Source organism: Pteronotus mesoamericanus, unplaced genomic scaffold (assembly GCF_021234165.1).
Source record: "Pteronotus mesoamericanus isolate MK-2021 breed Mesoamerican mustached bat unplaced genomic scaffold, CSHL_Meso_final contig_94, whole genome shotgun sequence".
NCBI lineage: Eukaryota > Metazoa > Chordata > Mammalia > Chiroptera > Mormoopidae > Pteronotus > Pteronotus mesoamericanus.
Window position 1 is genome coordinate 7122471 of NW_026555285.1, and position 12975 is coordinate 7135445.

General features: G+C 35.5%; 1 protein-coding gene across 1 annotated transcript in view; it reads left to right on the top strand.

Annotated features, from left to right (window-relative positions):
• The window catches only part of ENOX1 (ecto-NOX disulfide-thiol exchanger 1), a 603512-nt gene that overhangs the window by 289350 nt on the left and 301187 nt on the right, over window positions 1–12975 (top strand). The gene's annotated exons all lie outside the window — the stretch shown is intronic.

The window sequence follows — 12975 nt, forward strand, 5'->3', positions numbered from 1 at the left end:
GAAACTCCATCTTATTAATCATTATGTCTCTGGCAATCAGCACAGTGCTTGATGCATCTTAGGTACTTGATTAATAATACTTGTTAGGAAAAATGGGTAGATGGATGACGCCTAGATGGATACATGCATGGGTGGGTGGATGGATGGACAGAAGAATACACTACTGATAAAGAATGGGAGCTGCTGGCTCCATGATTCAGGACCTTAGTAATAACAATTTGAGCCAGGACATTTATACTTCTTTGGCTTTTATAGTAAATACAGGTTGATTGACTGATTTTTTTGACTAACATGTAAAAAGTGTAAGTGATCACAGGAAGTAAAATATGAATATCAATATGTGAAAACTGATAATATCACAGTTAATTCCTTGGCTGAAATTGGCAGAAAAAAACTGCACTGGTTTTGAAAGCACTCTAAATATTTATTTTTAACATTTAATTTTTTATTGTAAATGATTTTCTTTATTATGTAGTATGTTAGACATCTCTAGAATAGTGCTGGCAAGTCTTTTAGTCAATTACATGCTCATTGGCAAAGTGTTTTAAAATGTTTTCATAAACTTGGGAGTCGTGTGCCATTCAGCAGCTCACATGACATTTCCATGTCAGTATGTTGCTTTTTTATTGCATTTTGTTCACTCATCACTTGAGTGCTTCTTGCCAGCTTTTGTTCTCAGGATGGAATAGGTTTGAATTTTTGGATGAAAATATGCAAAATGTTATGAGAGCCTCAAACAGTATTGTGTAATTAGAAGTGTACAGTACAATCACAAGGAAAGCAAGTTAGAATTAGCTCTGTTACTCTGGGAGGATTTTTGTGGAACTGTTTGTGACATTTTAAATCTGAACAGCCATTTTTAGACCTGCTAGTAGTAGAAAAACTCAACCTAATCTTATAAAAGTATAAATTAAATCAATCATACTTCTATATGCATATTGTGTGTGTGTGTGTGTGTGTGTGTGTGTGTGTGTGTGTGTGTGTGTGTATAGTACTCCTGTGTGCCAGGCCCTGTTTTCAATGAGTTATGTTTAGAAACCTATATAATTCTCACAACATCCCCATAAGTTAGGCACTACTATCTCCCAATGAATAGATGAACAATCTAAGCATAAAAAGGTTAAATAAATTTCCCAACGTCATACAGCCAGTAAGTCAGTCTTAGAGGCAGAATTTGAACCCAGGCAGTCTGCTTCCAGAGTTTATGCTCTGAACAACTGCACTCTTCTGCCTCTCAGCTGTAGGTGAGACTAATCATATAGGCCAGTATTAGAATTCAAAATGCCTGGAATGACTTTGCCAGAGCCCTTAGGAACCGGCCCCACCAGGGGACTGAGTTGTGCGAAATAACAACAATAACAACTTAACTCAGAATGGTTTAGAATTTGCAAAGCACTCACCTGTACTTGCTCCTTAGCTCTTTACAGTAAAAGTACACAATATTTTACAGAATTCTTTTTATATGCCAGATCATCTTCTAGATGGGATATAGTAGTAACTGAGACAACATCCTTGCTCTCTTGGAACTTACCTACTCAAAAGGGTTGCAGAGGAACTATAATGTTAATAATAACAATGGTTACATGTGAATACATCAGAAACAACAGTGCAGCCTGGCCAGACAGCAAAATCTTGTCCTTTATTGCTTCTGAAAGGTCTGTGAAAGTTTCCCTGGCATGGTCTAGGAGGCTCCTTAAGCTCTGATTTTATTAACAACAAGGCAATCCTATAACACCTATAAATTATATACTTTTTTGGGTTATTCTATTGAGAAAACATTTTGGTGACTTCCTTCTTCTGGTTATATCCATATATGTGTACAGATAAACTCTTTCCATAATGACTTCCAACAGAGATCAAAGTCCAGAGATCAAAGAAGTGAACCTTTCTAAGCCCTAATTTTTGCTAAAAATAAGTATTTATATGTAGGACTACTCAACCTTGAGAACATGTGTCTGGAAACTTCACAGCAGCTGGAAAATTCTCATTCAGGAAAGGGGAAAAAAGCCTGTATTTTTTTCCTTACAAAAAGCAAGGCAGCACTCTCTTTGAAAGCTCCTTCAAGATGGAAAGTATTTAAAGTCTGCTGTTGAATTTCAGATGTTGGCCTATATCGAATGACATTAGAAAAACTCTTCATTTGAAATGTTTAAACACGGAGCAAAGGGAATTTGAAGATGAATGAGAATACCATCCACAGGCCCTACAATCTTTCTTATTTTGACATTTGTCTCTCTTTTAAGGCTTTCCACTTCATTTTTACTTTTTCTAAATCTGTATCACAGAATAGTTACTACATCCAGAAAATTCAGCTTCATGACATGCCAGGTGTATCCCAGTTTTCAAGTGACATAAATTCTGTGGTATCCTAGTATGCCTGAAGTCACCTGAGCTATAGCATGTTTGATGGTGGAGGTACTGGATCCTAGAAAGGAAAATTGGGGATGTGGCTCTCAGACCCTCATTCTGATGGGCCATTTGTTATCTTGCTTATTGGAAATTACAGAGGAAATAAATAACAAATGCAGGGTATTTCAGGATGGCTCGCATTTAAGCAGTTTTCCATTGCTATGTTAGTGAGCAAAAGAGGCAGACCTGCCCCTCTCCCTGAAGTGTGTTAGGTGCCATCATGGAGAGTCATGAAGGGCAGTAGTTTACTTACCTCCCATATTTTGCACAAATATTTTAACCACAATTTTTTAAAAATTTCTTTTAACAACCAACATCCCTGAAGTAGGCTATTTGTCATGTATTGTAAAATTTTTCTGTGATACATTTTCCTGCCACAGGATAAGATTTGTAGAAGACATTTCTGTTTAAGAGTTTAAGATGTAGTATTTTAATTTCTGAAATACCAACAAGACCTTATGTAAATGCTGAGGACTATACTATGAAGCACACAGTGTAGTTGGATGATTTCCAAATAGATATTTTTAAAATGTTAATAAATACTTCACATTTATTTTTATCAATTATATACATATATATATGATTTCTAAATTGAAAAATACAGTAGGCTTATAATGAAAAGCTATAGTCCTGGATCTCATTCCCAGATTTATTGCACAGAGAGAAGACTCTTTTGATGTCTTTGTGTTTATACATTGCTAGTGCCTTTATAGCTCTAAGTATATTTGTAAGATTGGCTGAGTCAAGTATATGTGTGTGTTTGTGGGTGTGTATGATTGCTATTTCTTGATTGGTCAGATTTAGGTATTTTCTGTTGATTTGTTATGATCGATAAGAATATAGCTTATTTTTACTACTGTCTTCACACTCCCAATATTCTCAATTTTTAGTTCTTTTCTTGTTACCTATGGGTCTTTAAGTAACACACTTATTCTAGTACTTTCATTTGTGCTTTCAACTTTGTTACTAAGGTTATTATCATTTATGTTTGATTATTAACCATATTAAGATTTTAGTATTTTTTCTTAGGTTGATTCTAAAGGTTAAAAATCAATAAAAAAGTATTATGAATATGTAATTATCACTCACTGCTGACCAAAGTACAATAGTACACTATAATTACACCAACTTATTTTATACAGCTTTTTGTGTTTCGTGGAGTTCCTAATTGTTTTTCTTTTTCTTTGAATCTCTATCTTTATGGCACACTTGTGTACCTTCCTCTTCTCAGGAGGTAAAATGAAATCTTTGAAATTCCTTATTTTCCTGGATACCTACCTCTATCCCAGACTGGAGTAACTGATACCTATGTGTCTTGCACTGACTAGCCTTCCCTGGATCCACGGCTTCCTCCTTCCCACTTTAATTCCATGTGCTGCTGAAGCATATCCTCAGGAATTTTTGAATAAAGGGTATGTAGGAGGTAAATATTCTGAATTTATACATATCTGAAAATTACTTGATTAATGTCTTGGCTAAATCAAGGATTATAGGTTAAAATATTTTTTTTTAGGAATTTGGGAGACATTGCCCTATTTTTAGCATCCAATATTTATGATACGAGATCTGATTCTTGGCCCTTTGAAAGTTGTTTTTTAATCCTTAATTTTAGAAACTTAATTTTAGGATCTCTTACTGAAACATATCTAATTATGGCTTATGGAAACATATCTAAAAAGAAGCCCTTTTGATGAGCCTCTTAATGGCCCTTTCATTCTGAAAACTTGTAACCTTTTGTTTTGGGAATTTCTTATAAATGTTTTTAATGTGCTCTTTATTTTTTATTTTTTGACTTTTCTGTGTTTTACAGTTGTTCCAATTATTTCCACCTATGTGTCTCTCCACCCAGCCAGCCTCCTCACTTCCATAGTCAGTTTACACCCCATTGTCCATGCCCAGGAGTCCATATACATTCCTTGACTAATCCCTTCATATTCTTTCAAACAGCACCCCCCTTCCCTCTTACCACTGTCAGTCTATTCAGTGACTCTATGCCTCTGGTTCTATTTTGCCCGTTTGTTTATTTTGTTCATTAGATTCATCTTGTAAGTGAGATCATATGATATTTGTCTTTTTACTGACTGGTGTATTTCATTTAGCATTATAGTCTCCAGTTCCATCAATACTATAATAAAAGGTATGAATTCCTTTCTTTCTGCTGGTTTACATTCCACTGTATGGATTAACAATCTGTAGTATAAGGGACATACGGTCAAGATGGTGGCATAGGTAAAGATGGCTTCCATCCTTGCACAACCACATCAAAATAACACCTAAAATATAGAACAACCATCACTCAGAACCATAGGAAATAGAATTGAATGGAAGTCCAACAACTAAAAAGTTAAAGAAATCACATCCATCCAGATTGGTAGGAGGGGCAGAGACAATGGAGGTGGGCTGGTCTCACACCCATGTGTCATGAATAAAAATTTGGGAGGAATATCTCAGGAGTGAGGAGTCGCAGCCCCATATCAAGCTCCCTAGCCGAGGGTTCCAGTGCCAGGAAGATAAGCCCTTATAACTTCAGGCTGTAAAAACCAGTGGGATTTGAATGAATGGAAGAAACTTACGGAATCCCAAGCAGTTCTCTTTAAAGAACCCACACACAGATTTATTCAGATTCACTCTCTCTGAGCTCCAGCACTAGGGTAGCAACTTGAAAAGCACCAGTGGCATGTCGAGAGGAGCTGAAGTGTCTGGCATCAGGGTGAGAGCTGGGGGACAGTTTTCTCCCAGACAGAAAGGTGGACAGAGTCCATAGCCCCTTTCAGAACCCTCAAGCCACAGAGCCACAGAGCCAACAGGCCAGTGCCATACCTGAGACTCCATCAACCTAACACTGTTTTCCCCACCCTGGAGATCCCCTGAGACTCTGTCTCATGCAACTTACTGGCCACCCAAACTGTTAACTGTGACTCTTCCATGTGAATGATGGGTCTTGGCTCATGCTTCACAACTTCCTAAATCCTATCAAACAAGCAACAGCCTGCCTCAGTAAGTCCGCGACCCCCATACCTCTTGCTAAGTGGCCCCAACCCAGCACTAACAGCAGTGGCCTAAATTCAGAGTTTGACTTCAGCTGGGAATCTCCAAGCCCATCCAAAGTAGCAGACATCAGCAGATTGCTTTATAGCTCAGGCAGGGTGGCCCCGGGCAAAACAGAGGCAGGGGCTCACGTTGGCTTGCACCACCCAGGAAACTGCAGAGCCTGCATATCCAGTGGACAGCTACAGCCCATGTTAGAGCACCACCCTGCTCCTGCACAACTGATCCTACACAGAGTGTGGAGGTTGGTGATCAGTGGTCACAGCCAATCCTTGCAGCTAAGTGGCCTGGGAACATCCCACACATTGACCTGAACACCAATCAAGTCTCATCTACAACATGAGGGTGTACTCAGCCCATACCAAGGGCATACCAGTCCATACCAGTTGAGTGATAGGGGAGGCTATGTGACTGGACACTGCAGCACACCGACTACATTAGGCCACACTAAAAAGACAGGGAGTCATAACAGCTCTACCTAATACATAGAAATAAACACAGGGATGCTGCCAAAATGAGGAGACACAGAAACATGCCCCATATGAAAGAACAGATCAAAACTCCAGAAAGGGAACTGAACAAAATGGAGATAAGAAATCTATCAGATGCAGAGTCAAAACACTGGTTGTAAGGATGCTCGAGGAATTTAGTGAGGACCTCAACAGCATAAAAAAGATCCAGTCTAAGTAAAGGATTCACTAATTGAAATAAAGAACAATTTACAGGGAAACAACAGTAGAGTGGATGAAGCTGATAATCAAATCAATGACTTGGAAGATAAGGAATCAAAAAATGACCAGTCAAAACAAGAAGAAGAAAAAAAAAAAAGAATCCAAAAAAATGAGGATAGTGTAAGTGGCCTCTGGGACAACTTCACATATTACAGCATTTGCATCACAGGAGTGCCAGAAGGAGAAGAGAAAGAGCAAGAAATTGGAAATCTATTTGAAAAAATAATGAAAGAAAATGTCCGTAAGTTGGTGAAGGAAATAGAAACACAAGTCTGGAAGCACAGAGAGTCCCAAACAAGATGAATGCAAAGAGGCCCATGCCAAAACACATTGTAATTAAAATGCCAAAGGTTAAATATAAAGAAAGGATCTTAAAAGCAGCAAAAGAAAAACAGTTAGTTACCTACAGGGGAATTCCTGTAAGGCTGTCAGTTGATTTCTCAAAGGAGGGTTTGCAGACTAGAAGGGATTGGCAACAAATATTCAAAGTCATGAAAAGCAGGAACCTACAGCCAGTATTACTTTACCCGGTGGAGATATCATTTGGAATTGAAGGGCAGATAAAGTGCTTCCCAGAGAAGCAAAAACTAAAGGAGTTCATCATCACCAAAACATTATTATATGAAATGTTAAAGAGACTTATTTAAGAAAAAGAAGAATATCAAAAGTATAAACAATAAAATGGCAATAAATGCATATCTATTAACAACTGAATCTAAAAAACAAACTAAGAAAACAAGAAGAACAAAGACAGAATCATGGATTAAGAGAGTGTTTTGATGGATGCCAGTTGGGAAGGGGATATTGGGGAATGGGGGAGGTGAGGGGATTAAAAAGTACAAATAGGTAGTTACAGAATAGATATGGGGATGTAAAGTACAGTGTAGGAAATGGAGTAGCCAAAGAACTTATATGCATGACCCCTGGGCATGAACAATGGTATGGAGATGGCCTGAAGGAGTGGGGGAGGTTGTGGAGGGGGCAAAGCAGGAAAAATTGGGAGAACAGTAATAACGTAATCAATAAAAAATAATAAAAAATAAAAGAAATTGTAGTATATTTACACAATGAAATGATTTTTTTTATTATCCTTTCTCCTCTGTTTTACTTCTTTGGAATTCTTTTAGAACTTTTAATAGTTGAGCCTCCTGCTTATATTCTGTACATCTTTTCTCTTGTGTTTTCCATTTTTCTTTTAATGTTTTGTTTAACTTTTTGGGACACTTATTCAAAACTACTTTCTTACCTTATACTGATTTAATTTTTTTACTATTATACTTTTAATTTTCTAATACTCTTTCTTACTCTTTGATTGTTCCTTTTTTGTCAAATTCTATTCTTGTTTTTTAGAGTTTTAGAGTTCCCATTTGTTCCCCAAATTATTTTCTTCAGGGGTTATTTTTGTTTGTTTGCTTATTGCAGATTTTTTCTTTTATCTTTCCAACTTTCTTCAAATGTCTGTCAATAGTCATTATCCAAATATATTTAAGAATGAAAACTTGACTGAGAACTCAGTGTCATCAGAGATCATAGCCCCATATCTTACTTTTTATGGTATTTATTGGAAATGTGGTTGTTTCCCAGCAGGGTTCCCCTTCATGGTTTTCCATCTTGAGGTCAAACCACCTGGAACCAGTATAAATCTAGTGTCTTTTATAGTTGCTTGAGAAGTTATAGTATGAAATAGTTTGCTACTACCTCACTAAAGGATTTCTGTGTTTCTTTTACTTCTTTTCTTAGAGAGTCAGTATTATCTCTATTACTTGTGAAGTAAGAGTGCTTATGGATGTTGACTTTTATTATTTATTTCCCTTATGTGTCTTCCTGGAAATAGTTGTTATGGCTATTACTAATGTGGTTATTAGTAATATTACTAGTAAATTATAATGTTACTAATAAATTGCTCTTGTTTAGCTCATTTTATAATATTAGTTTATGTTTAATTATAAATCCAAATGACTCGACTATATATCACAAAAGGGAGCATAAGTTCGATTATTAATACAAACACAAGGAGCATAGACTACCAATAAATCCAAACATAATGTAGGAAATGATGTCATAGATTGCTTTTAATTAAAAAATGTCTGACTTTGAAATAATTTTAGATTTATCAAGATGATACAGAGAGTTCCTGTATATCCTTCACCCAGCTTCCCTTAATAGTACATGTGGTACAATGGTTACCTATGTAACTATGGTACATTTATCAAAATTAAGAAATTAGCATTGGTACAATACAATTAGCTATGCTCCATACTTTATCCTGATTTCACGAGTTTTTTAATTGTTTTTTTTTCCTTTTCCAGGATCTAGTATAGGATACCACAGGGATCATGTCACCTTAGTTTCTTCCAATCTGTGATAGTGTCACAGTTTTTCCTTGACAATTTTGAAGAGTACCAGTCAGATATTTTGCAGAATAATCCTCAGTTTTTTTCTAATGTTTTGTTATGGTTGCATGAGGGTTTTGGATTCCAGAGAAAAATACCACAGAGGTAAAATGCCATTTTCTTTATATAATAGGTATATGATAAAGCATGACTTTTACAGATGACATAAACTTTAATCACTTGATTAAGGTGATAGCTGCCAGGTTTCTTCGCAATTACTATTTTCTCTTTGTTAAATTTATTTCAAGCAAGTCACTAAGTCAAGCATGCAGTCAAAGAGAGAGAAATTAAGTTCCATCTCCTGGATTGAAGAGGATGAAAGACTTTTGGATATATGTTAAAACTACTAGAGTAATTAATAAATATTTTAGGGGGGCTACTTTAAGGCTATTTAACTCTTCCTCAAATGTTTGCCTGCTAATTTTAGTTGATCATTGTATCTTATATGTAGCAATTACTATTGGGTGTTCTCATTATTTTCCATTTATCTCCTTCCTTTTACATTTTCTGTTTGAAATTCTGTAAGGAAGACATATCTCTTCTTTCCAGTTTATTTATGTATTTATACAACCATTTATTTATATTTTATGGACTCATGGATATCTATTTTATTCTTTGTGTTATATTTTCTAATACTATTGTTACATGTTTTGTTACTCAAACTGTTTCATTTGTGGCCATTGGGAGCTCTTTTAGTTTGGCTCCTGTGCCTTTTGACAAGCCTAAATTTAGTTTGTTGTTTAGTTTAGTGTTTTTAAACTTCATCCTTTTTGACACTATAAGATTCTCTAAGCTCATCCACAATAGATGGTTAAACTAACACACAGGATGGACAAATCAATAATACTGTAAATATTTAGTTAATGTTAAAGACTATGCTAGATGCTATAGTGTCAGTGAAGTTTAAGATATAATCTCTACCTTAAAATATTCCATAATATATTTTCAGAAATAAAAAAATAAAAGATAAAAATACAAGGCAGTACAAGATTACATTATTAAGGGCTATAGAAGCTAACAGAAAAAGATAAAAAATATCATTTTGGGAAATACGTCAAGAAAGGAGACCCAGAGAGATGGATAGAGTATAGTCAAGTGAAGTAGAAAGGAAAAGGCATAAATTCAGGAATTGTTATTAGAGGGTGTGAAAAGCAGTAAGAGACAAAGAAAATCATTATAGGTGAAATGGATGAATTTCTTGTTTAGTAAGATAAGATCTACTAAAACTGATGCAAGAAGAAATAGTAAATAGGAATAACACCGTATTTATTAAATTAATTGAATTTATAATTGAAAGCTGTCTCTTGAAGAAAATTCCAAATGCAAATAATATCACTAGTAAATTCCTTCAAAATTTTCAGAAGAAATAATACTAGTAGTAAGCAAATACAGAAAATAGAGACAGCACTTCCCAAGTCATTCTCTAATATCTGATAACTTTAACACCAAGTCATAACATGAACACCAAGTCATATAAAAAAATACACATTGATATCCCTCATGACCATAGACACAAAAATATTTAACCCACAATTAGGAATATAATACAGTTACATAGAAATAATGATATATTATTACCAGTTGAGTTTATTCCAGGTATGCAAATATACTTTAACGTTTAAAAAAATCAGTCCACATTAATGGAATAAAAGATAAAAATCATATGATTATCTCAGTAGGCTCAGAAACAGCATTCAAAAAAACTCAACCTGTAATAATGATAAAATACTGTCAGCAAAACTAGAAATAGAAGGGCATCTATGAAAAACCTACAACTAACAATATTGAGGTAATGAATGCTTTTCTCCTAAATCAGGAAGAAGGGTGTCCACTCTCACTAATTCTGTTTAACATTGTACTGGAGGTCCTAGCCAATACAATAAGATTAACTAAAAATAAATTTTAAAAGGTTACATACTGAAAAGGACTAAGTAATCGCATTATCTCTATTTGTAAATGGCATGATTGTATATCTAGAAAAATCCTAAGTAATCTAGATCTATTTAAAGTTAACAAAAATCTGTTGATTTAATTTTTCAAGACCTCAGGACACAAGGGCAGTATAAAAATATCAATTTTATTTCTATACACCAAAAACAATTTGAAAATGAAATTTTAAAAATACCATTTATGATACTATCAAAACCATGATAATATATTTAAATGAAGAAGTACAAGACCTGTACACTGAAAATTATAAAACATTTCTGATAAAAATTAAAGAAGACCTAAGTAAATGGGGAGAGATACCATATTCTAGGATTAAAGATTCAGTATTGTTAAGATGCTGGGTTTTCCCAAAATATTATACAGATTGAATATGGTCCCAGAAGAGTGGGTGGGTATTTGTTTTTTAGTAGAAATTGACAAATTGGTTCTAAAATTTATATGGAAATACAAGGTCTTATAAGAATCACACTTTTCTCTATATTTTTGAGTCAAACATTTTTTGAAAAAAGAATGACAATATCTGGAGATTCTAGCTCCCTGATTTCAAGACTTGCTATATATAAAAGCATCAATAAGAAGATACTATGCTATGATATCACAAGCCCAGTGATTTAAATTTGAGGCTAAGTTTCAAAATAGTGTGTATAGATCTTTCCAAGTTCCATTCAAAGTATTTTGGATTACAGTTGAACAGAGCAGGATCCAGCAGGATATTGTGTCTTTCTTAGTAATAATACAAAGATTTTGTTTTTATCATTCCCCGGCTATGTTATTATGGTAGTTATGTACTTTCACACCAAATCCTGGAAAATAATGTCTGATTTCATGGATCTAATTTTTTCTGAAGTAGCTCATTTTTTAGCTCTTCAATGATCATCAGAGAATCTGTAAAAGCCTAATTATTTGTGCCTGTTTAGAAAAGCTGGTCTTGCATGTTACCTTTTTCACTGAAGCCTTCTTGATTCCCATCCCTTCCAACAGAGTCAGAGTACTTTCTGTCTCACCAACATCATCATGTTCTGTTATATAACACTATTACTATCTCTTCCTAACATTTGATGAGTTCTTACTATGTGCCATTGGTTGGACCAAGCACTTTATGTCAATTTTTTACTTAATGCTCACAACAACCTGTGCCAAAAGTATATCATTTCTGCATTTTGCAGATGAAGAAGCTGGGGTTAAAGAGTTTAAGTACCTTGCCCCCAGTCATATGGTTTGTAAGAGACAAAGCAGGAACATACCCAGGCAGATGGATTCAGGCCCCATTCTTTCAAATGTTTATTAATACTACCTTCTTATATTTGACATTCTAGTTGTATCCCCCTCCAAGGTAGTAGAGGCTTCAAGGAGATTATCATCTTGCTTATTTTAGCATTCCTGGAATTTTCTTACTAATTAATTGACTCATAAGTGTGCTTTAGATAGTGGCTGAGTGAGTACTTGAAAATTGCCACTGGGATTTTATGGGAAAAGGGTTTACAAGTTTAGGTATGTACCATGAAACTCTGCTTTTAAGTGGTATGAAGAAAGCAGAATGCTACTATATGAGGTTATAAAACAAATTTCTATTTATTTTGCACTCCTGTCATTTAGGTTAGATTCTACAGTCCAAATACTTCTTTTCTCTATTCTTCATCACAGTTTTTTCCTTCTTTTATGGATAGACTGGCTCTGTTTGGCTCAGTTCTTTTTTCTTTTTTTCCTAATGTAATAATCCTAGGCTACATGCCTGTACAACTCTGAAACTGCTAGCAGTCTTTCCCCCTGTTTCTTATTCATGACCAGCTCTTGGTGCCAAAAAGAAAAGAAAAAAATGTAAAAAGCTATGTGTGACCTTCTGCTCCATCATTCTCTAGCCTTCCCAAGTGCAGTGTGGATGTGAGCTAAAAGTTCCAAGGTGCAGATGGAAGTCTATGCCATTCAAAGTTGGAACTTTGAGAGAAATTTTGAAGTAGTTAATTAACAGGCAGTGACCCTGAGACACACCTTAGGAGTGGCTTCTGGGACAGCCTGTGGAGGGTGAGCTGGGGGCGCTGTCTGTGAGGGCAGTGGAACCAGCAGAAACACATAGATAATTGGCTAAAAGAGAGGATAGAACTCTAGATTGAGCACTGTCCCGTCTGGCTCAGTCACTCAGCTGTTAATATGGAACTAGCCATGAGGAGACACAGTAATATCACGCAGTGAAATCCACAGAAGGTGTGGTTCCATTTCTTATAGCATCAGGAAAACCTTGGAAAAGAAGATGCTCTCTTTCACTGAGACAGGGAAGGGACTGCGGGTCATGTGAAGGGACCAGGGGAAGGCCAGATGTTTGCGCCGCTGTCCCAGGTGGAACACGGCATACAAACTGCCCCGTAACACAAGGGAGGTCCTGGGTTTCCAAAAAGTTCTTTCTCTTTGCATAAGGAAAAGAAGTAGGTGACAAAGTGCACTGCTTG